Source organism: Oryzias latipes, chromosome 12, assembly GCF_053564925.1.
Source record: "Oryzias latipes strain Hd-rR chromosome 12, Olatipes_Hd-rR_3.1".
Taxonomy (NCBI): Eukaryota; Metazoa; Chordata; class Actinopteri; order Beloniformes; family Adrianichthyidae; genus Oryzias; species Oryzias latipes.
Window position 1 is genome coordinate 6454317 of NC_136248.1, and position 23938 is coordinate 6478254.

Genomic DNA, 23938 nt, shown 5'->3' on the forward strand with positions numbered 1-23938 from the left:
TTCAGGTCTCTACCCAAGTTCAAGACCTCCGTTCAAGTTCCCCCTGGACAATCCCTCCTCCAGGACCCTCTGCTTCCATCCCAGTCCCTCCTACCTCCATGCCTGTCAGGAGCCAGGAAATCAAGCTCGCCCCTCCCGATCGTTACTCTGGAGAACCTGGACTGTGTAAGCCCTTCCTCACTGATTGTTCTATTCATTATGAACATTCACCCCATGCCTTCGTTTCTGACAGAGCCAGAATCGCCTTCATGATCTCCCATCTAGCGGGGAGGGCTCGTGCATGGGCCATGGCTGAGTGGGCTCGTGACTCCCCGCTCTGCTCATCTCTCATCGCCTTCCAGGAGGCGCTTCAGAACACTTTCGACCCGGTGTCAACCAGCCGGGATAAAGCCCGTGAGCTCACCATCATACGCCAAGGGGGGGACTCTGTCTGCGATTACGCCATCCGATTCCGCACCCTAGCAGCCGAGAGCGGGTGGAACTCGGTGGCGCTGTATGATGTCTTCATGAAAGGGCTGGCTCCGCGCATTCAGGAGCAGCTCATTCCGTTGGATTTACCTCAGGGTCTCGACTCTCTGATCGCTCTCGCCATCCGCACGGATAACCGACTCCGTGAACTCGTCTCCCGACGCGGCAGCGGATCATCAGGAGGCGGGTCTTCTCGCGGGGCTGAATCCGCGGAAAGACGAAACCACCGCCGATTCTCAGCCGACCCGCATCCCTCCGTCACGGCGGACAGCTGTGAAGAGCCCATGCAGGTGGGAAGGACACGACTTTCGGCGGAGGAACGACAGCGACGCCTGCAGGAGGGCCGGTGCTTCTACTGTGGGGAGATTGGTCATCCCGTTTTCTCCTGCCCCGTAAAAAAAAACAGCAACGGTGAGTCAGATCTCCGCTATGGACGGACGCACACGGAGCCTCACGTCATTAGTGGTGACCCACCACGGCTCCTCCACAGCCCTCGTAGCTCTCATTGACTCCGGGGCTGATGTCAGCCTAATGGACTGGAAGCTGGCAGTCAGCTTAGGTCTTAAGCCACAGCCTCTGGACAGACCCATCCAGGCCCGGGGCCTCCATGGGAGGGGTCTTTTTAATATCACTCATGTCTCAGAACCCCTCAAACTGTCCATAGGAAACCATTCAGAAATCATGTCTTTCCACCTGTTTGAGGGCTCCTCTAGGAAGCTGGTTCTGGGATTTCCTTGGCTGCGCGAGCACAATCCCCGGGTGGACTGGGCGACCGGGAAAATACTAGAATGGGGGCCAGGATGTGACGGACACAAAAGTCCCCATGCTGCAGGTAAACGAACAATCATAGACAATAACCCTGTTCCTGTTCGTTCTGCTCCAGGTCCAGAGGCCCCTGACCTGAGCACAATACCCTCATGTTACCATCATCTGTCTGAGGTCTTCAATAAATCCCGGGCTCTGAGCCTTCCACCCCATCGCCCCTACGACTGCGCCATCGACCTGGTTCCGGGATCCATCATTCCTAAAGGACACCTGTATTCAATCTCAGCTTCGGAACGCCAGGCGCTTAATAAATACATTGACGAATCTCTGGCAGCGGGTCTCATTCGTCCATCCTCATCCGCAGCTGGTGCCGGGTTCTTCTTTGTCGGAAAGAAGGATGGGACCCTTCGACCCTGCATAGATTACAGCGCGCTCAACAACATAACCGTCAAAAACAGATATCCGTTGCCGCTCATGTCCTCTGTTTTCGACCAGCTCCAGCAGGCCAGGGTGTTTACTAAGCTCGATCTCCGTAACGCCTATCATTTGGTCAGGATCAGAGAGGGGGACGAGTGGAAAACAGGGTTCAACACCCCAAGAGGCCACTATGAATACCTGGTCATGCCCTTTGGACTCACTAACGCCCCCGCCATTTTCCAGGCCATGATCAATGATGTCCTCAGGGACTTCTTGGATCATTTTGTGTATGTTTATTTGGATGACATCTTGATTTACTCCCCGGACCTGGACTCTCATGTCTCCCATGTCTCCGCAGTCCTCCAGCGACTTCTAGATAACCACCTTTACGTCAAAGCCGAAAAGAGTGAGTTCCACGTTTCCACCGTCACCTTCCTAGGTTTTGTTGTGTCAGCAGGGGCGGTAAAGATGGATCCAGCCAAGGTCAGCGCAGTCAGGGACTGGCCGACACCTGACAGCCGAAAGAAGCTGCAGCAGTTCCTAGGCTTTGCGAACTTTTATAGACGCTTTATCCGGGGTTTTAGCTCCATTGCAGCACCCCTCCATGCCCTCACGTCCCCACGGGTGCAGTACCGGTGGACGCCTGCGGCTGAGACCGCTTTCCGGGCGTTGAAACGCCGCTTCACATCAGCTCCACTGCTCATTATGCCTGATCCACACCGTCAGTTCATCGTGGAGGTTGACGCCTCCAATGAAGGGTTGGGGGCCGTCCTATCACAGCGGTCGGAGCTGGATGGGAAGGTCCATCCCTGTGCGTTCCTGTCCCGGCGCCTCTCGCAGGCTGAACGCAACTACGACATCGGCAACCGGGAGCTGTTGGCGGTCAAGGTGGCTCTGGAGGAGTGGCGGCACTGGCTGGAGGGTGCGGAGCACCCTTTCATTGTCTGGACCGATCATAGAAACCTTGAGTATATCAGGACTGCCAAGAGACTTAATGCTCGCCAGGCCCGATGGAGACTCTTTTTTGATCGTTTTTCTTTTTCCCTTTCTTACAGGCCGGGGTCCAAGAACGTGAAGCCGGATGCCCTGTCTCGTCAGTTCGACCCCGCGCCTGTTGCCAAAGAACCTGAACCTATTCTTCCACTGACTTGTGTGGTTGGAGCGGTGTCTTGGCAGATAGAATCTGAGGTAATGCAGGCTAACAGTGGGGTGCAAACGCCCAGTGGTTGCCCAAGGAATCGCCTATTTGTACCCCCGACACTGCGCTCTAGGGTGATCCACTGGGCCCACACCTCACTGCTTTCCTGTCATCCGGGAGTTAGGCGGACCATGCACGCCATCTCTCGGAGGTTCTGGTGGCCTCGCATGGAGCCGGAGGTCCGGGAGTACGTTTCTGCCTGTTCAGTCTGTGCCAGGAACAAGTCTTCCACCAGTCGTCGCATGGGGCTCCTACAACCCCTTCCTGTACCTTCCAGACCGTGGGCGGACATCTCCATGGACTTCGTCACCGGCCTTCCTGTCTCACGTGGTCACACAACTGTTCTTACGGTCGTGGACAGGTTCTCAAAGATGGTCAGGTTCATCGCCCTGCCTAGACTGCCTTCAGCTAAAGGCACGGCAGAGATCATCATGAACCAAATTGTGAGGTACCACGGTTTCCCGAAGGACATTGTGTCAGACCGGGGACCTCAATTCGTGTCCCGGTTCTGGAAGGAGTTCTGCCGGCTCATCGGTGCCACGGTCAGCTTGACCTCGGGTTACCATCCCGAATCCAATGGCCAGACTGAACGTCTCAATCAACAGCTGGAAACCGGCCTCCGGTGCTTGGTCTCTCAGAACCCCTCAACATGGAGCAGGCACTTGATCTGGGTTGAGTATGCGCACAACACCCTGCCCACCTCAGCTACCGGCATCTCGCCCTTCAAGTGTGTCTTCGGTTACGAGCCACCCCTGTTTGCAGCCTTGGAACCCGATGTTGCAGTTCCGTCGGTCCACGCCCTGGTCCGCCGCTGCCGTCGCATCTGGGAGGCTGCCCGGCAGGTCCTGGTTCGGCAACAGGACAGGGTCAAGGCAGCCGCTGACCGCCGAAGGCGTCCCGCTCCCACCTACCGTCCCGGTCAGAAGGTCTGGCTCTCGACCAAGGACCTCAACCTGCACGTTCCAAGTCGGAAATTGGCTCCAAGGTTCGTGGGTCCGTTTCCTGTCTCCAAGGTCATCAACCCAGCAGCGGTCCGTCTTCGGCTGCCCCGGTCCCTCCGGGTCCATCCCACATTCCATGTCAGCAAGGTGAAGCCGGTGGTGGACAGTTCCCTGATGCCTCCCTCGGAGCCACCCCCTCCGCCCAGAATGGTGGGGGGTGGTCCGGTGTACACGGTGGAGAAGATTCTGGCTGTCCGGAAGCGGGGCCGGGGTCGCCAGTTTCTGGTGGACTGGAAGGGATACGGGCCGGAGGAGCGACAGTGGATTCCGGAACGCTTTATTGTGGACAAGTCGCTCCTGACGGATTTCTTTAGGTCTGGGGCTCCTGGACCGTCAGGAGTCGGTCCTTAAGGGGGGGGTTCTGTCATGTCTCGTCAAGTTTCCTGTTGTCTCGTGTGGGGTTCCTGTTTTGTTTTGAAAGTCTAACCTACCTCTCGTTCCAGACCTTCCCCTTCCTGCTGTGTCTGCTCCCCACACCTGTGTCTGCCTCATCATCCCTGATCATTCCCACCTGTGCCTCCCCTCCTCATGTATTTATAGCCTGTGTTTCCCTTTGTCCTGTGCCTGTTTGTCATGTGCTTTCACCTGCCAAAGCTAGCTTCTCTCTTGATTCAAGAAATTAAACCCTTAAGCTCTGCATCTGAGTCCAGTCCTGTGTTCTGCCTTGTCAGATTGCTGATTTTCCAAATGTGAGATGAAGTTTGCAGCCACTTCACGATGTAGATCGCGTTGTAAAGGTTCTCTCAGTGAGCTTCTCAATTATGCAGTCATGAACTTTAAGAAACACACATGAATGATGAGACATGCCCACATCCACAACAGATATCACTGACGCCTTCAGGCCGTGAGTGATAATGAGATCCAGAGAGTGACCTCTGTTGTGGGTGGGCACGTTCACATGCTGAACAAAATTCATAGCTGTTAAAATGTTCCCAAAATCACGGACATACGTTTCTAAAGGATTATCAACGTGTAAGTTATAATCACTTTGTGAAGAAACTGGATTCTCTAGAAAGGACTGTATTGTATTAGTTCGTAACCCCGTCAGTTTCTTGCACACAGAAATAATGAATAAAGACTCAGAGACAAAACTGATCTTTTGTAGATTTACTCCGCACAAAGACCACAGATTTGTACGCAGGGTTACAGACAGATGAACACGGTGCATTCAAAGTCCGAACAAAGGGGTTCAGCAAAAGGCCTGGCATATATACCTTGCATTTGCATATTAAGAACCTCATTCGATGGATCATGGTGTGAAAAACCCACCCACAGACTGTTGCAGACTAGATGCTCGAAGGTCAGAGCACCTAAAGTGTCAGATCTCTCTGAGGTTATCAGAGACATTTGCAAGAACGCCTACACCAGAACACACAAAGAGGAAAAGGGAGGATGTTAAAGGAATGTTTGCGAGACAATAGTCTTGGTTGTGCTCTGTTTGGAGTGTAACATAATTTTGAGATGATAATACATAGTGAATCGAGGTTAAGCCATTAATGTGATAAAAGGTAAAAGTTAGTTTAATAAAATGTAAAGGGAGTTTCTAACTATTCTGTTTCTAATCACTCCTAACACACTTAAAATCATAATTTTTCTAAAATCTATGTATACTAAAGAAAGCAGTTCAGAAAAATCAGAAATAAAAGATGAATAATATTTAGGAGGTCTGCGCTCTGGTTTACCCACGAAGTCTCTTTCAAACTTACAACTTCTACAAAACTTATGGTGAGGCTTCGTTCTGCCATTACTGTCCCCGTCTCAGGGCCACAGAGACTGTAGAGGTTTTTATGAAGGGGCTCAAGACCCACTTTTTTAATTTCACTTTTAGTTGATCTTATCTGCTTATTTATTCTATTAGTTTTAGTACATATTATTTTATGTATTTAATTTCATTTAATGCATCTAATGTTATTCTAAATTTTATGTTTTTGTATAAAACTTATGTCTGTAATTTTAGTATTTTGTCATGATTTTAGCTTCAGTGTTTGTAGTGGGGATCATTTCTGCCAGGACTTGCCAGCTTAGTTAGTGGTTGTTACCGCGGTTGTCGCGGTTGTCGTTCGTGTGTTGTGCAATGTATGACAAGCCTTTTTTTTTGTAATAAAAAAAGTTTGATTGACCGATTCATTGAACAACAATAATTATGTACGGTGGTCGAGAGGTGCAAGACATGCTTACATTTAAGACACAACAACAACAAATCCCAGAACAAATGAACTAATCAGGAAACACAACAGCAAATCAGGAAACACAACAGCAAATCATGAAACACAACAGCAAATCATTATACACAACAGCAAATCATGAAACACAACAACTAATCACGAATCACATTACAGTCCTGAAACACAAAATCTAATCCGGGTGCAAATACCAAATACCACATTACAAAAACACAACCTCGTTACAAATGACCAAAACCAGAAACACAACAATGAAAGCAGAGACACGCCTTCTAACAGAAAGGGACAAAATATAAAACCAATAGTGTATGATGTTTTAAAGTCATTATTAGTTTTCTTTATGTGGACATTTTAAATACATGAAACAGTCTAAAATAATTTTTTTTTTGGTATTATTTCAATAAAAATGACAGCAATGTTTAGCAAGGTAAAGTTTCACGTCACATCCGGTAGTAAGAATATTCCCTTTCCGTTAGCAGCTGCTCGTTTTTGTTAATTTTTTCTTTGTCTTCTGCTGTGGTGTTTTGCAAGCTAAACGGAAAGGAATACCCTTAATACCGGAAGTGATGCAAAAACATTACCTTGCTAAACATTTTTGTATTTTCTTATGTAGTAATACAATTTAAAAAATGCTTTTGGATTGTCTCAATTATTTAAAATGTCCATATAAAAAAAGGTAATAAATAAATGTAAAAAATCATACACAATTAGTTTTATATTACGTCACTTTCGGGATTCAGGACATTTCCTTTCTGTAAGAAGCTGTGTCTCCACTTTCGTTGTTGTGTTTCTAGATTTCTTCATTTGTACCGAGGTTGTTTTTGTAATTTGGTATTTGGTAATTCGCATCCTTTGTGTTTCAGTATTTGTTCATCTGTTCCGAGATTGTTTTTAGTGCTTCATGATTTGTTAGATTGTACCAGATTTGTTGTTGGTTATAACTTAAATGTAAATGTGTCTGGCGCCTCGGTAAAGCGGTAATGCCGCCTGGATTTCGCACACGCCACCGGTAGGGATTGGATACCAACTTCTGCCTTTCCCTGCAACTGTGATCAGATTTGTTGAAGAATAGAGAAATGCATGTGTTGTGAGATGAGTGTGTGTGTGTGTGCTGAAACCAGGGTGTCTGATCTTGCACGCTGCAGGAAGGGGGGGTGAGTGTGTGGAGCGCATAGACGCACAGTCAGTCGCCGTTTTTGAAGTCAAGAAAAAAAGTAACTAAGAAAGTTTATCTTAAAGAACTGAGACTTTTTTTTGTTTAACCCAATCTGGAGGCTCTCAGGGTTCTAATGGGGAAGTGAACCCTGAAGGAAGATCTTCCTTGCGGCCTCCGACCACAGTCAGAGAATGTACCCACCCAAGGGAGGAGGGCCCCACAGTTTGAGAACATACAAAATGAATGTTCCTTTATTCAATTTATTTATACTTTGCATAAAGGATTATTCACTCTTTACATGTTTTCCCTGCCAGGATTTTTTCTCAAATATTTCCCAGACAACAGTGCTCAATATTTGGCTGAGAGATCCATTTAACACTGCAGCAGCTAATTTGAGCTCTACTGAGGAGGATCAGTTCATTGAAATCACGTCAGACTCCACCCTGAGGATGAAGTTTACAGCACAGACACTCCCTGAATTCTGCTGGGTGTGGTGAGGGAGCATCTTCTAATGGCGGCCATGGTGCAGCGTTAGGGCGGTCGTCCCATGATTGTAAGGTTGCAGGTTCGATTCCCGCCTTGCACGCCCATGAGTCGAAGTGTCTTGGGCAAGACACTGAACCCCACCTTGCCTCTGGTGGTAGGCGGGCGCCTGTGTTTGGCAGCGGAGCCGCCACCAGTGTGTGAATGTGTGAGTGAATGTGTGTGTGACTGGGTGAATGGGTCTGTGACTGTAAAGCGCTTTGTCCTTGTAGGAAGAAAGGCGCTATACAAGTATACGCCATTTACCATTTAATGGGGTAGAAGGCTGTGGACATACTGTATCCATATTACGTCCTATCTTTGTGAGATTTTCTACTGTTGCCACTTTGAAAACAAAGAACAGAGCTAGGCTCAATATTGAGCATGACCTGAGAGTTGCAGGAACAAACTTGCAACCTGCTTTTGAAAAGATCTGCAGCACAAAGCAGGCACATTGCAGCCATTGACACAACTTTTTGTTTCTTTTTGACCCTTGAAGCCAGTGGTAAGACTCTTGCAGAAGTGTTAATCCAATATGGCACGTACCGAGGCGACGCTCTGTCCCCACTATACTGTTCTGGATTGGACTTTACACCCTCAGCCAAATAGTCAACAGGACTTACTATGGACAAATTCAACATAGAAAGAACAATAGCAGACATTGAGGACAGTTACAAGTACCTTGGAACGCCACAGAAAAATGGCAACCTGGAGCCGGCAACAAGGAAAGTCGTAACAGCCAAATACCTCCAACGAGTAAGGCAAATCCTCAGAAGCCAAATCAATGGCAAGAACAAGACCCTGGCAGTAAACTGTTACACGCTGTCAGTTATCAGATACCCTGCAAGAATAATAAGATGGCCAAAGGAAGAGATACAGGCCACAGATGTTAAGACGCGAAAGCTCCTCTCCAACATGGAGGGTTCCATCTCAAGAGACTGGATGCTAGCCATAAGGAAGGAGGGCGAGGACTAGTTAGCATGGAAGCCACTATCCTGGATGAAACATTCAAGATGCATGAAAACATCAAGGACAAGGCCCCAACTGACAGTGTGCTCAATTAATGTCTCAGGCAATGGAGTGCAGAGGATGCTGTGCTGGAGGACAGATCGTCATGGGGGAACAAACCCCTGCATGGGATGTACCACCGGACCATAACTGAAGTGGCTGATATTGAGAAGTCCTACCAATGGCTAGAAAGGAATGGCCTACAGGACAGCACTGAAGCACTCATCCTGGCAGCTCAGGAACAAGCCCTGAGCACCAGAGCAATAGAGGCTCAGATCTACCACACCAGACAAGACCCAAGGTGTAGGCTATGCAAAGAGGCACCTGGAACAATCCAGCACATAATTGCAGGGTGTAAGATGCTGGCAGGGAAAGCACACACAATCAAGTGGCTGGAATAATATACAGAAACATGTTTGCAGAATCTAGACTGCAAACCCCAAGTCAGAGTCTCAAACAGCTTCAAAAGTGGTACAGAATGAGAGAGCAAAGATGCTGTGGGACTTCCACATACACACAGGATGGTAATGGTGAACCAAACTGACATTGCAGTGGATAAAGAACAGAGGAAAGCTGTTGTGGAGGATGTGGTAGTACCAAGTGATGGGAACATCAGGAAGAAGAAACATGATAAACTAGAGAAATACCAGAGGGTACTCCAGGTGGACTTCATCCACTCCCTGTGCCTTGCTGCGTGTGTGTGTTAATATACCTGTACATATTGTATATATGTATGTACACATATAGATGTATTTGTGTACATACTGTTACGGTGCCTCTGGCAGATTCCTCCCCCTCATCAGCTACACCTGGTACCTCCAGCTGCGCCTCCTCAACCTCGTCAGCCGGCAGACTCTTAAGGAGACCTCGGACCTGTAATCAACGCTAGTTCGTTTACTCCCACGGTGCATCTCCTGGCCTCATCTAGATTATTGTTCATGCCTTTGTCCTCGACTAATTACCTTGTCTTGTGTCACTCCAGGATCTCGCCCTCACGAGTTACTCCACTGGTTGCTGTCCACCTCTCGCTCCATCGCCCTCCTGGCTACCATCACGGATCATACGGTTGTCGCCGCCAAGACCCTCCAACCAACACCTCTGGCCTTCACAGAAGAACCTGGGACTCAATATTATTCCTGCAGTTAAAATTAAACCCTTTTCTACTCAACTCAGTGCCTGTCGAGTTTCCTTACGGGTTCCAGCACTTGGGTCGGCTAAGTCAGCTAAACCATGACAGAACGAACTAGCCTAACTCCCGACCCAGCTGACCCGGAGGGCCTCCGACATGCCGTAAAACAACAAGGTATCTTTTTGGGACTCCACTCCAACGCACTCACCCGCATTACGTCTGTTCAGGAGGATCTGGTCTCCCATGTCAAGGATCTTACTCGGACTATTACCAATTTAACTGATCAAACCTCAAATCCTACAGCCTCTGTTTCACCTCCTGCTTCCGGCAACACTCTGGCCATCACTTCCTCTCCGTCAGATGAAAACATCCGCCTGCAACCGGAGCCGTTCCACGGAGATGTTGAAGCCTGCAGCGGCTTTTTGCTACAATGCCGGCTCCTATTCCTTCAGGCACCCAGGTACTATCAGTCCGATCAGCATAAAATCTCTCTCATTGTCAACTCTCTTCGCAGTAAAGCTCTCCAGTGGGCCCAGGCCTTCCTAGCCTCTAATCCCCTCACTCATCTCCCTTTCGACCGGTTCATTGGTGAGTTTCGGCTTGTTTTTGACCAGCCGCGCAAACAGGAAGAAGCGACCCGGCGGTTACTCAGCCTCAAGCAGCGTAACCGTTCGGTGAGTGACCATATCGTTGACTTCCGCATTTTGGCAGTAGAAGCAGGCTGGCCAGACATAGCCCTCAAGGGAATTTTTTATCAGTCTCTTAACGAGGGGATTAAGGATCATCTATGTACCCAACCTGAAGCGGATAATTTTGAAGAACTAGTGTCAGCAGCTCTCCGATCGGATATTCGGCTTCGTGAGCGCCAGACCAAACGAAGTTTCACTCCTCGCAGATCTTCTCCCGCCTTTTTTCCCCGTCCTCATCTGGTTTCACAACCAGCGCCTGCTGGCACCAGCGCCCCTAGTCCCCATTCTGATGAACCTATGCAGATAGGACATTCCAAGCTTTCCCCTGAAGAAAGGCTTAAACGCCGTTCTAATGGTTTATGTTTTTACTGCGGAGACGCCAGCCACATCGTCTCACAATGTCCAAAACGATTAATCTCCCCCATCCCCTCGCTAAGTGACAGGTCACGAGGGGACTTGGCCGAAGGTTCCGTTAAGCCCTTCCTTTTCATACCCTTCAAGTTTTCTAGTTTTAACCAAGTCCATGAATTCAACGCCCTTATTGATTCGGGTGCTGAACACAGCCTTATTGATGCTAACCTCGCTCGTCAACTTAGACTACCAGTTGAAACCCTCGACACTCCTATTAAGGCAGCTGGTTTGGGGGATAAACAATTATCTAAGATCACCTCACGTACTGAACCCATCCAGCTAATTTCTTCTGGCAATCACCGCGAATATCATCAGTTTTTTATTACTGACTCCCCCCAAACCCCTGTCATTTTGGGGTATTCTTGGTTACGTTTCCATAACCACCAAATCGACTGGACTAATTCTCGGATTATCAACTGGAGTACGTATTGCATGGCCAATTGTCTGCACTCTGCTATTCCTTCCTCTACTATTGCTAATCCGCCAGAAAATGAGGATATTGATTTGTCAAGGGTACCATCATGCTATCATGACCTTAAACCGTGTTCAGTAAATCGAAGGCTTGTGCTTTACCACCTCATAGGCCTTATGATTGCGCCATTGAGCTCCTCAGTGGAGCCTCCCTCCCCAAAGGGAGATTATTCAATCTTTCGGGTCCTGAAAAACTCTCCATGGAGAGTTACATACAGGAAGCGCTCTCACTTGGTCACATCCGACCCTCATCATCTCCAGTCGGTGCAGGGTTCTTTTTCGTTGAGAAAAAGGATAAGACCCTGAGACCTTGCATCGACTACCGCGAGCTCAACCAAATAACGGTTAAAGATAAATATTCCCTTCCTCTTATTAATTCTGTCTTCGACTCTGTCCAGGGGGCCAACATTTTCTCCTAGTTGGAACTTCGCAATGCTTACCATCTCGTAAGGGTCCGAGAGGGGGAAGAATGGAAAACCGCCTTTAATAACCCCCTCGGACATTAAGAATATCTCGTCATGCCCTTCTGCCTCACCAACGCCCCTGCCGTGTTTCAGCGTCTAGTTAATGACGTCCTGCGCGATTTCCTCAATCGCTTTGTTTTCATCTACTTGGATGATATTCTCGTTTACTCCTGCAACGCCGCCGAACATCGCCACCATGTTCGTTTAGTCCTCGAGCGTTTGTTGGAAAACAAACTTTTCGTTAAGGCAGAAAAATGCGAGTTTCATGTAGATTCTGTCTCTTTTTTGGGTTACATCATCGAGGCTGGCAAAATCAGACCCGACCCCTCTAAAATCCAGGCCGTTTCTGAATGGGAGATTCCTGTGTCACGTAAAAAGCTTCAGCAGTTTTTGGGCTTTGCAAACTTTTATAGAAGGTTCATAAGGAACTACAGCAGCATCGCTGCTCCTCTCACTCAGCTCACCTCCGTTAAAGTGCCTTATGTTTGGAACCCCGCAGCAGACTCTGCCTTCCGGAAACTCAAAGAACTGTTCACATCCGCCCCCATCCTCATACAACCGGATACACACAAGCAGTTCATTGTTGAGGTTGATGCCTCTGATTCTGGGGTGGGAGCCGTGCTGTCCCAGCGTGAATCTCCATCCAGCAAGCTCAAACCCTGTGCTTATTTCTCCAGGAAACTCAGTCCCGCGGAACGGAACTATGACGTTGGCAACAGAGAATTGTTGGCCATAAAACTGGCTTTGGAGGAATGGAGACACTGGTTGGAGGGGGCTGAACAACCATTCATTGTGTGGACAGACCACAAGAATCTGGCCTACCTGCGGTCGGCTAAGAGACTAAATTCTAGACAAGCCCGCTGGTGTTTATTTTTTGACAGGTTCTGCTTTACAATCACCTACCGTCCTGGCAGTAAGAATGGCAAACCTGACGCCCTGTCACGAAAATATAACACCACGGAGGGGAGCTTTACGCCTTCCATCATTCCAGACTCCCTTTTCGTGGGCAACCTCACGTGGGATATCGAGACGAGGGTGCAACAGGCCCAAGGTGAGAAGCCGGCCACCATCAATTGTCCCCCAGGAACTTTGTTCGTTCCCGATAACCTCAGGTCTGACGTCATCACCTGGGGGCATTCATCAAAAATCGCCTACCACGGTGGGGTTCATCGTACACTCACGCTTCTCAAACGACGCTTCTATTGGCCCTCCATGGAGGACGACGTGCGTGCTTACGTCGCAGCCTGTACTACCTGTGCTAGAGCTAACTCATCCAACTCACCGCCTGCTGGTCATCTGCATCCGCTTCCCACACCCGGTCGACCTTGGTCCCACATAGCCGTTGATTTTGTCACTGGACTGCCTCCTTCTCAGGGTTTCACTGTCATCTTCACTGTTGTCGACCGCTTTTCTAAAGCAGCTCACTTCATTCCCCTCGCTCAACTGCCCACAGCCACCGAAACAGCCAACATCCTGGTTAATCATGTTTTCCGGCATCATGGAATACCTACCGACATCGTGTCCGACCGTGGGCCGCAATTTATATCGCAGGTTTGGAAGGCCTTCTGCTCCGCCCTCGGAGCCTCCATCAGCCTCTCATCGGGGTATCACCCCCAATCCAACGGCCAGGCCGAAAGGGCCAATCAGGAGCTGGAGGCCGCTCTGCGTTGTTTGGCGGCCCAAAACCAGGGTGACTGGTCGGACCATCTCATCTGGATTGAATACGCCCATAACAATCACCCATCTGCTGCTACGGGTATGTCACCCTTTGAAGCCTCTTTGGGATACTCACCACCCTTGTTTCCTTCTCAGGAGCTCGATCTGGCAGTGCCCTCTGTCCAACTCCATCTTCAACGGTGTCAGGACGTTTGGCGCCAGGCTAGGGCGGCTCTCCTCCGCACCAAGGAGAGCAACTGCCAGATCGCCAACCGTCACAGGGTGGTGAGTCCCTCCTATCAACCTGGTCAGCAGGTGTGGCTTTCCTCAAGGAACATCCCCCTCCAGGCCACTTCCCGTAAGTTGGCTCCACGCTACATTGGACCCTATGTCATTGAGCGAGTTATTAACCCCACCTGTGTCCGCCTCAAGTTGCCTGCCGCCCTCAAAGTGCATCCTTCCTTTCATGTTTCCCAAGTCAAGCCTGTCCGCCAGAGCTCCCTTTGCCCGCCGTCCGCTTCCCCACCGCCCGCCCGGCTCATCGACGGGGCCCCGGCCTTCACGGCTAGTCGGATTTTGGACGTGCGGCGCAGGGGCCGCGGTTTCCAGTATCTGGTCGATTGGGAGGGTTACGGCCCGGAGGAGCGGTCGTGGGTCTCCCGCTCCCTGATACTGGACCGCTCTCTCATTGACGATTTTTTTTCCGCCCATCCTGATCGTCGCCCTGGACCGCCTGGAGGCGGTCGTTGTGGGGGGGGTACTGTTACGGTGCCTCTGGCAAATTCCTCCCCCTCATCAGCTACACCTGGTACCTCCAGCTGCGCCTCCTCAACCTCGTCAGCCGGCAGACTCTTAAGGAGACCTCGGACCTGTAATCAACGCTAGTTCGTTGTACTCCCACGGTGCATCTCCTGGCCTCATCTAGATTCTTGTTCATGCCTTTGTCCTCGACTAATTACCTTGTCTTGTGTCACTCCAGGATCTCGCCCTCACGAGTTACTCCACTGGTTGCTGTCCACCTCTCGCTCCATCGCCCTCCTGGCTACCATCACGGATCATACGGTTGTCGCCGCCAAGACCCTCCAACCAACACCTCTGGCCTTCACAGAAGAACCTGGGACTCAATATTATTCCTGCAGTTAAAATTAAACCCTTTTCTACTCACCTCAGTGCCTGTCGAGTTTCCTTACGGGTTCCAGCACTTGGGTCGGCTAAGTCAGCTAAACCATGACACATACATGTATATGTATGTACACACACGATGAGTTAATGTGTGTGTACATACATATATAGTACAGACCAAAAGTTTGGAAACACCTTCTCATCCAAATGAATAGGAAGGTTTCTGTACTGTACATGTATGCACACACACACAGACACACACACACACACATTAACTCATTTCCGTGATTCACATGTTCAGTTTGATTTCTTCTCTCACACAACCCTCTGCATTTATCCGGACTTGGGACCGGCACAAGTGGGCACTGGATTGTTCCCCCTTGTGGTTGCATTACACATTCAAACCATCATTCATTCATTCATTCCTTTATGTATTCATTCATTCATCCAGCGTATCATAACCACACACACTCTGTTTATTTTTTCTTTTCTGTCCTTTTTGTCTTTTTTAAACGTTTTTTTTACTCATAGTAAACCTAAATAACAAAAGAAAAACAAAACTTTTTTTTAAAACTTTTTTCTCTTTTAACAAAACACAACAACATTGATAATAATTACATTTTTAGGGTGAACCTGAGCACCATTAGAAAACCCCACAGACATTAAAAAAAACTTTTATTTTTTATTTTTTATCTTTTAACAAAACACAACATTAATAAATGAATACTACATTTTTTTAAGGGCAAACCTGAGCACCAGGAGAAAACCCAAACAGATTTAACATAAAAAGGCTTAGTCTTTCATCTATTAACAATAAAAAAAAAATGATAATGATGAAGATTTTTTTAAGGGCGAACCTGAGCACCAGGAGAAAACCCACACATATTTAACACAAGTTATAAAAAAAAAGGCTTTTTTCTTTATCTTTTAACAATAAAACAAAGGTTATATTAATAATACATTTTTTAAGCCCCAACTTGAGCACCAGAAGAAAATCCCAAAAGATCAAACACAAATAAAAAAAAAAAGGTTTTGTTCTTCATCTCTTAAAAATAAAAGATAAATTATGAAGATTTTTTTTAACGGCGAACCTGAGCACCAGGAGAAAACCTAAGTTTGTTTTGTCTAAAATTTATATTTCCAGTCTATTTTTATACTGGCGTTTGCTTGCTGGTGTGAGAGCCTTTTTAAATCTTCTCCACACAGAATTCCTGTGACCATGAGAAGACTCATCTTCCTCTTCATCTGGCATTTCTCTCTGGTCATCTGAAGTTTCTTCCTCATCATCTGAAGTTTTTTCTTCTTCATCTGACGTTTCGTCCTCATCATCTGAAGTTTCTTCTTCATCTGACGTATCCTCTTCAGTCAGTCCAGAATCAGTAGACAGAGAGGTGAGCGAGTCACTGTCTTGATCATCCACAGATGGACTTTGAAGCAGATGTTCAACTGCCTCTGCAGTGTCTGTCAATCTTTCATCTGGGATGACCACAGGAGTGTCGCTCTTGTACTTGCGCCATCTTGCAGGTGTGAGAGCCTTCTTGAATCTCCTCCACAGGGAGATTTTTTCTTTTTTGAGTGGCTCTGGTTGACTGGAAGCGTCTGCTTCTTCTCTCAGAAGTTCAGACACAACTGTTTCCTCTGTTTCAGGGTCATTCTCACTGATAAAGGTCCATGGCAGTCCTAAGGCAGTTTTGTCTGTTGTCTCCTCAAGTTTGGCCTTGACTGCACTCCTTCGTTTGGCCAGACGAGTCCTTACAAGGACTGGTTTACAGATCCTCTGTTTTTTGATGGGAGGACATTCTGTTGTGTCCATCTCCATAGGTCTCCTGCGCTTTCTGGAAGGTTCTGCAGTCACTGGTTGTTCAGAAGCAAACACTTGGTCTGAAACTTGGACTTGGACTGGAGCCTGGTCCAAGTTTCGTTCGGTTTCCTCTGTGTTTATGTGATCCACACTGCTGTTTTCTGGAGTTTTTTGGTCTGCCAGAGGTGCGCTGACTGGTTCGCAGGTTTCCAGTTCCTCCGGGGCCGGAATTTTCTTTCCCTTCTTATTTTTACGCTTCTTGCGCTTCTTGGAAGGTTCTGGAACTGCTTGTGGGTCTGAAACTGTAACATCCAATGATGCATCTTTTGTCACTTTCTCAGATCTTTGCGGTTGTGGGACACTCTCTTCAAGCAAACCCTCGGTTTGGCCAGCACACTCCACAGGTTGGACAGATGCTTGCAGTGTTGTCATTTCCTCAGAAAGCTCCTCAGCAACATTTTCCCTAGATTCTGTGGCAGTCTCTTGGGGAAAGCACTCTGCTGCTGTTGAGTTGGTTTCCTCTGTGTTTATTTGATCCAGACTGATGTTTTCTGGAGTTCTTTGGTCAGCCAGAGGTGCGCTGACTGGTTCGCAGGTTTCCAGTTCCTCCAGGGCAGGAATTTTCCTTCCCTTCTTATTTTTACGCTTCTTGCGCTTCTTGGAAGGTTCTGGAACTGCTTGTGGGTCTGAAACTGTAACATCCAATGATGCATCTTTTGTCACATTCTCAGATCTTTGCGGTTGTGGGTCACTCTCTTCAAGCAAACCCTCGGTTTGGCCAGCACACTCCACAGGTTGGACAGATGCTTGCAGTGTTGTCATTTCCTCAGAAAGCTCTGCCACCTGGGACTCAAGTTGGTTTGCCAGTGTCATCTCCAACTGCAATTTTGTACACAGTTGCTGCTTGAAGCTGGCCTGTTCCTCCAGATCCTGCTTGACTTTTTGGGCTTTTGCCTTCATCAACCGTTTGCAATGTTGGAGTTCTTTTTCACGTCTTTGTCTGAGTCGGCGTTTTTCTTCCAAGGCCACTTCCATGTCTTGCAGCAACTCCCAGTGCAGGACACAGCTCTCCTCAGTGGCAATTCTTCTCTGTTTCAGTTCAGATAACTGCTCATTCCTTTCATACAGTTTATTCAGTAAAAGGTCCCGTTCTCGGATCAGAGCAGACAAATCCTTTTTGACAGACGGGCCTTTTGGTTTTTCCTCATCAGACATTTTCTGAACTTGTGGAACCGCTGGAGGTTTGGTTTCAGAGGCCACAGGTTTAGTCGATTTGCCCTTTTTTTTCATGTTTCTGAGGTGTAAGTCGTAAATGAAAAAATGAAATGAAGTGAAAATGTAAATGTGAGAACCGATTTAAAACCACTATGTGTGAAATCTCTTGAGATCTTTGAGTCTCTGTTGAGTTCTGAAACAGGACTCTTGACCCATATTTAGGAACTTTTAGGCCACTGCCCAGTGATGTCATTTGATGATGTAATTACATCAAATGACGTCAAATGACATCATTGTGTGTTTCATCACAGATGACGTCATTAGATGTCATTGTGTCTTTCATTGCGGATGAAAGAGCCGACTCCTACCGAGGAGAACCAAAGCACTTATCCAACGGTACAGCAGAGGCTTGTACCATTACTTGAGATTTGGAAGGGGGGGATGACCGTAGTGGTACAGTCCAGGTAAACGCGCAAAGAGTTGGATTGAAAAGCACGCACGTGGGGAAACAGCAGCTACTGGAAGCATTTCAGTCATTTTGGAGATGGAAACACTAAGCTGCATTTGTGAAATGAAAACCAAACTTCTGGAAAGATTTTGGAACCGCCCATCCATCCATGCGGCTGCAGGAGAGAAGACAGGCGAAATGCAGCCATGCAGATTTCCTGAAAACTGCAGGTAGATCACGTCCTTCTGCGACACATACTGGTCTCTTCCAGACCTTAAACCCCATTTTTAAAAGCCAAAGCCAAAGAACCTTTCTGTTTTTAAAGATTTCTGTCAGTTTGTCAATTCTAAAGTCAAGTAAGACCAAAGACTTCAACGGAAACTCCAAAAACTCTCAGTCAAGAACTTTTGCTTGTTAATCAGAAGATAAAAATAAAACAAATCAGTGTTTCAGAGAGAAGCATTTAGCTTCATGCAGTTGTCCTGAAGTTCTTATTAATAATTATTTTTAAGCCAAATAACACTAGTAAGGCTTTCAGGAGCCTCTTTATGAGTCTTCTTTCAAGTCATTGTGAAAGAGGAGCAGATGAATAAACGCCGTTTGAAAAAGCTTTTAGATGTGATGTAGGACCTACAATGACGAGCCACGAGCTCCTGGTCTGAGTTGGAATCTGGCTCCAAACTGTTACATGGTGTATCGCTGCAGTCAAGACTCTGCGATATAAAGCGATATATATAAATATATGCTGATCTTTCCGATGGGTTGAATAAAGCATCAGTTCAGAGAGAAAGTTCACCTCTTACCGCTTGTTTTTGTCCAAATGATGAAGTAAAAGGTTGTTTTAAAGAAGCCGCCGCAGAGTCTGAAAATATTTAAGCTAGGTGATCGGAACGTCTTTTTTCACTCTGCGGTTATCCTGTGGTACATCACTTTTTACACCTTGCAGCCACTCAGAATCGAGAATCAGAATCAGTATTCACCTGGACCATGGTATAAACAGTGATAATGAATGCCTAAAAAAAAGTTCCGGTCTCATAGCTTAAATGTTCTATATCACTGCACTGGCTTCTTTAAAAGAAATGTTAGCTTCATCATCTGGACAAAAACAAGCGGTAAGAGGTGAACTTTCTCTCTGAACTGATGCTTTATTTAAACCATTGTGTTGACCAGCATACATAACGCTTTCGTTCTGCCATTACGGTCCTCGCCTCTGGAACAGCCTGCCGGAGAACCTCAGGGCCACAGAAACTGTAGAGGTTTTTAAGAAGAGGCTCAAGACCCACCTTTATAATTTTGCTTTTAATTGATCTTATCTGCTTATTTATTCTATTATTTTTAGTACATATTATTTTATGTATTTAATTTCATTTTATGCATCTAATCTTATTCTCAAATTCTCAAATCCTGTTTTCTCACAGCAGAGCCAAGCCTTACATTTCTTTTAGAAATTACTTTTAATCAGTATTCATTGTATGTGGGGTCATGGGTCGTATGTTTTAACAGAGGCGAGTGGGAAGGGTGAAGGGTGGGTTGGGTTTTTATAGTAATATTGTGTTTTTGTGTGTTATTGTGGTGTTTTTGTTTGAAATGTTAAAGTGCTTCAAGTTGTGCAATGTATGAGAAGCGCTTTTTTTTTTAATAAACAAAGTTTGATTGACTGATTCATTGAACAACAATAATTAGGTACGGTGGCCGAGAGGTGCAAGATACGCTTACATTTAAGATACAAATACAACAAATCCTAGAACAAATGAACAAGTCGTGAAACACAACAGCAAATCATGAAACACATTGCAGAGTCCTGAAACACAAAATCAAATCCGGGTACAAATTACCAGAAACCAAATTACAAAAACACAACCCCGGTACAAATGACCAAAACCAGAAACACAACAATGAAAGCGGAGACACGGCTTCTAACAGAAAGGGACTAAATATAAAACCAATAGTGTATGATGTTTTAAAGTTATTTATTAGTTTTCTTTATGTGGACATTTTAAATACATGATACAGTCCAAAATCTTTTTTTATTGTATTATTTCAATAAAAATGACAGCAATGTTTAGCAAGGTAAAGTTTCACGTCACATCCGGTAGGAAGAATATTCCCTTTCCGTTAGCAGCTGCTTGTTTTTGTTAGTTTTTTCTCCGTCTTCTGCTGTGGTGTTTTGCAAGCTAAACGGAAAGGAATACCCTTAATACCGGAAGTGATGCAAAAACATTACCTTGCTAAACATTTTTGTAATTTCTTATGTAGTAATGCAATTTAAAAAATTATTTAAAATGTCCATATAAAAAAAGGTAATGAATAAATGTAAAAAATCATACACAATTAGTTTTATATTACGTCACTTTGGGAATTCAGGACGTTCCCTTTCTGTAAGGCTGTGTCTCCACTTTCGTTGTTGTGTTTTTAGATTTCTTCATTTGTACCGAGATTTTTTTTGTAATTTGGTATTTGGTAATTCGCACCCGGATTTGCTTTTGTGTTTCAATATTTGTTCATCTGTTCCGAGATTGTTTTTAGTGCTTCATGATTTGTTAGATTGTACCAGATTTGTTGTTGGTTATAACTTAAATGTAAATGTGTCTTGCACCTCGGTAATGGGGTAATGCCTCCTGGATTTCGCACATGCCACCGGTACGGATCGGATAACAACTTCTGCCTTTCCCTGCAACTGTGATCAGATTTGTTGAAGAATAGAGAAATGCATGTGTTGTGAGATGAGTGTGTGTGTGTGCTGAAACCAGGGTGTCTGATCTCGCATGATGCAGGAAGGGGGGTGGGGGGTGAGTGTGTGGAGCGCATAGGCGCGTAGTCAGTCGCCGTTTTTGGAGTCAAGAAAAAAAGTAATTTTGAAAGTTTATCTTAAAGAACTTAGACTTTTTTTTGTTTAACCCAATCTGGAGGCTCTGAGGGTTCTAATGGGGAAGTGAACCCTGAAAGAAGATCTCCCTTGCGGCCTCCGACCACAGTCAGAGAACGTACCCACCCAAGTGGCTGGAATAATATACAGAAACATGTTTGCAGAATCTAGACTGCAAACCCCAAGTCAGAGTCTCAAACAGCTTCAAAAGTGGTACAGAATGACAGAGCAAAGATGCTGTGGGACTTCCACATACACACAGGATGGTAATGGTGAACCAAACTGATATTGCAGTGGATAAAGAACAGAGGAAAGCTGTTGTGGAGGATGTGGTAGTACCAAGTGATGGGAACATCAGGAAGAAGAAACATGATAAACTAGAGAAATACCAGAGGGTACTCCAGGTGGACTTCATCCACTCCCTGTGCCTTGCCGTGTGTGTGTGTGTGTGTTAATATACCTGTACATATTGTATATATGTATGTACACACATAGATGTATTTGTGTACATACATGTATATGTATGTACACACACGATGAGTTAATGTGTGTGTACATACATATATAGTACAGACCAAAAGTTTGGAAACACCTTCTCATCCAAATGAATAGGAAGGTGTCTGTACTGTACATGTATGCACACACACATTAACTCATTTCAGTGATTCACATGTTCAGTTTGATTTCTTCTCTCACACAACCCTCTGCATTTATTCGGACTTGGGACCGGCACAAGTGGGCACTGGATTGTTCCCCCTTGTGGTTGCATTACACATTCAAACCATCATTCACTCATTCATTCCTTTATGTATTCATTCATTCATCCAGCATATCATAACCACACACACTCTGTTTTTTTTCTGTCCTTTTTGTCTTTTTAAACGTTTTTTTACTCATAGTAAACCTAAATAACAAATGAAAAACAAAACTTTTTTTAAACCTTTTTTCTCTTTAAACACAACACAACAACATTGATAATAATTACATTTTTAGGGTGAACCTGAGCACCATTAGAAAACCCCACAGACATTAAACAAAACTTTTATTTTTTATCTTTTAACAAAACACAACATTAATAAATGAATACTACATTTTTTTAAGGGCAAACCTGAGCACCAGGAGAAAACCCAAACAGATTTAACATAAAAAAGGCTTAGTTCTTCATCTATTAACAATAAAAAAAAATGATAATGATGAAGATTTTTTTTAGGGCGAACCTGAGCACCAGGAGAAAACCCACACAGATTTAACACAAGTAATAATAAAAAAGTTTTTTTTCTTTATCTTTTAACAATAAAACAAAGGTTATATTAATAATACATTTTTTAAGCCCGAACTTGAGCACCAGAAGAAAATCCAAAAAGATCAAACACAAATAACAAAAAAAAAAGGTTTTGTTCTTCATCTCTTAAAAATTAAAAAAAAAGATAAATGATGGAAGATTTTTTTTAAGGGTGAACCTGAGCACCAGGAGAAAACCCAAGTTTGTTTTGTCTAAAATTTAGATTTCCAGTCTATTTTTATACTGGCGTTTGCTTGCTGGTGTGAGAGCCTTTTTAAATCTTCTCCACACAGAATTCCTCTGACCATGAGAAGACTCATCTTCCTCTTCATCTGGCATTTCTCTCTGGTCATCTGAAGTTTCTTCCTCATCATCTGAAGTTTTTTCTTCTTCATCTGACGTTTCGTCCTCATCATCTGAAGTTTCTTCTTCATCTGACGTTTCCTCTTCAGTCAGTCCAGAATCAGTAGACAGAGAGGTGAGCGAGTCACTGTCTTGATCATCCACAGATGGACTTTGAAGCAGATGTTCAACTGCCTCTGCAGTGTCTGTCAATCTTTCATCTGGGATGACCACAGGAGTGTCGCTCTTGTACTTGCGCCATCTTGCAGGTGTGAGAGCCTTCTTGAATCTCCTCCACAGGGAGATTTTTTCTTTTTTGGGTGGCTCTGGTTGACTGGAAGCGTCTGCTTCTTCTCTCAGAAGTTCAGACACAACTGTTTCCTCTGTTTCAGGGTCATTCTCACTGATAAAGGTCCATGGCAGTCCTAAGGCAGTTTTGTCTGTTGTCTCTTCAAGTTTGGCCTTGACTGCACTCCTTCGTTTGGCCAGACGAGTCCTTACAAGGACTGGTTTACAGATCCTCTGTTTTTTGATGGGAGGACATTCTGTTGTGTCCATCTCCATAGGTCTCCTGCGCTTTCTGGAAGGTTCTGCAGTCACTGGTTGTTCAAAAGCAAACACTTGGTCTGAAACTTGGACTTGGACTGGAGCCTGGTCCAAGTTTCGGTCGGTTTCCTCTGTGTTTATTTGATCCACACTGCTGTTTTCTGGAGTTTTTTGGTCTGCCAGAGGTGCGCTGACTGGTTCGCAGGTTTCCAGGTCCTCCGGGGCCGGAATTTTCTTTCCCTTCTTATTTTTACGCTTCTTGCGCTTCTTGGAAGGTTCTGGAACTGCTTGCGGGTCTGAAACTGTAACATCCAATGATGCATCTTTTGTCACTTTCTCAGATCTTTGCGGTTGTGGGACACTCTCTTCAAGCAAACCCTTGGTTTGGCCAGCACACTCCACAGGTTGGACAGATGCTTGCAGTGTTGTCATTTCCTCAGAAAGCTCCTCAGCAACATTTTCCCTAGATTCTGTGGCAGTCTCTTGGGGAAAGCACTCTGCTGCTGTTGAGTTGGTTTCCTCTGTGTTTATTTGATCCAGACTGATGTTTTCTGGAGTTCTTTGGTCAGCCAGAGGTGCGCTGACTGGTTCGCAGGTTTCCAGTTCCTCCAGGGCAGGAATTTTCCTTCCCTTCTTATTTTTACGCTTCTTGCGCTTCTTGGAAGGTTCTGGAACTGCTTGTGGGTCTGAAACTGTAACATCCAATGATGCATCTTTTGTCACATTCTCAGATCTTTGCGGTTGTGGGTCACTCTCTTCAAGCAAACCCTCGGTTTGG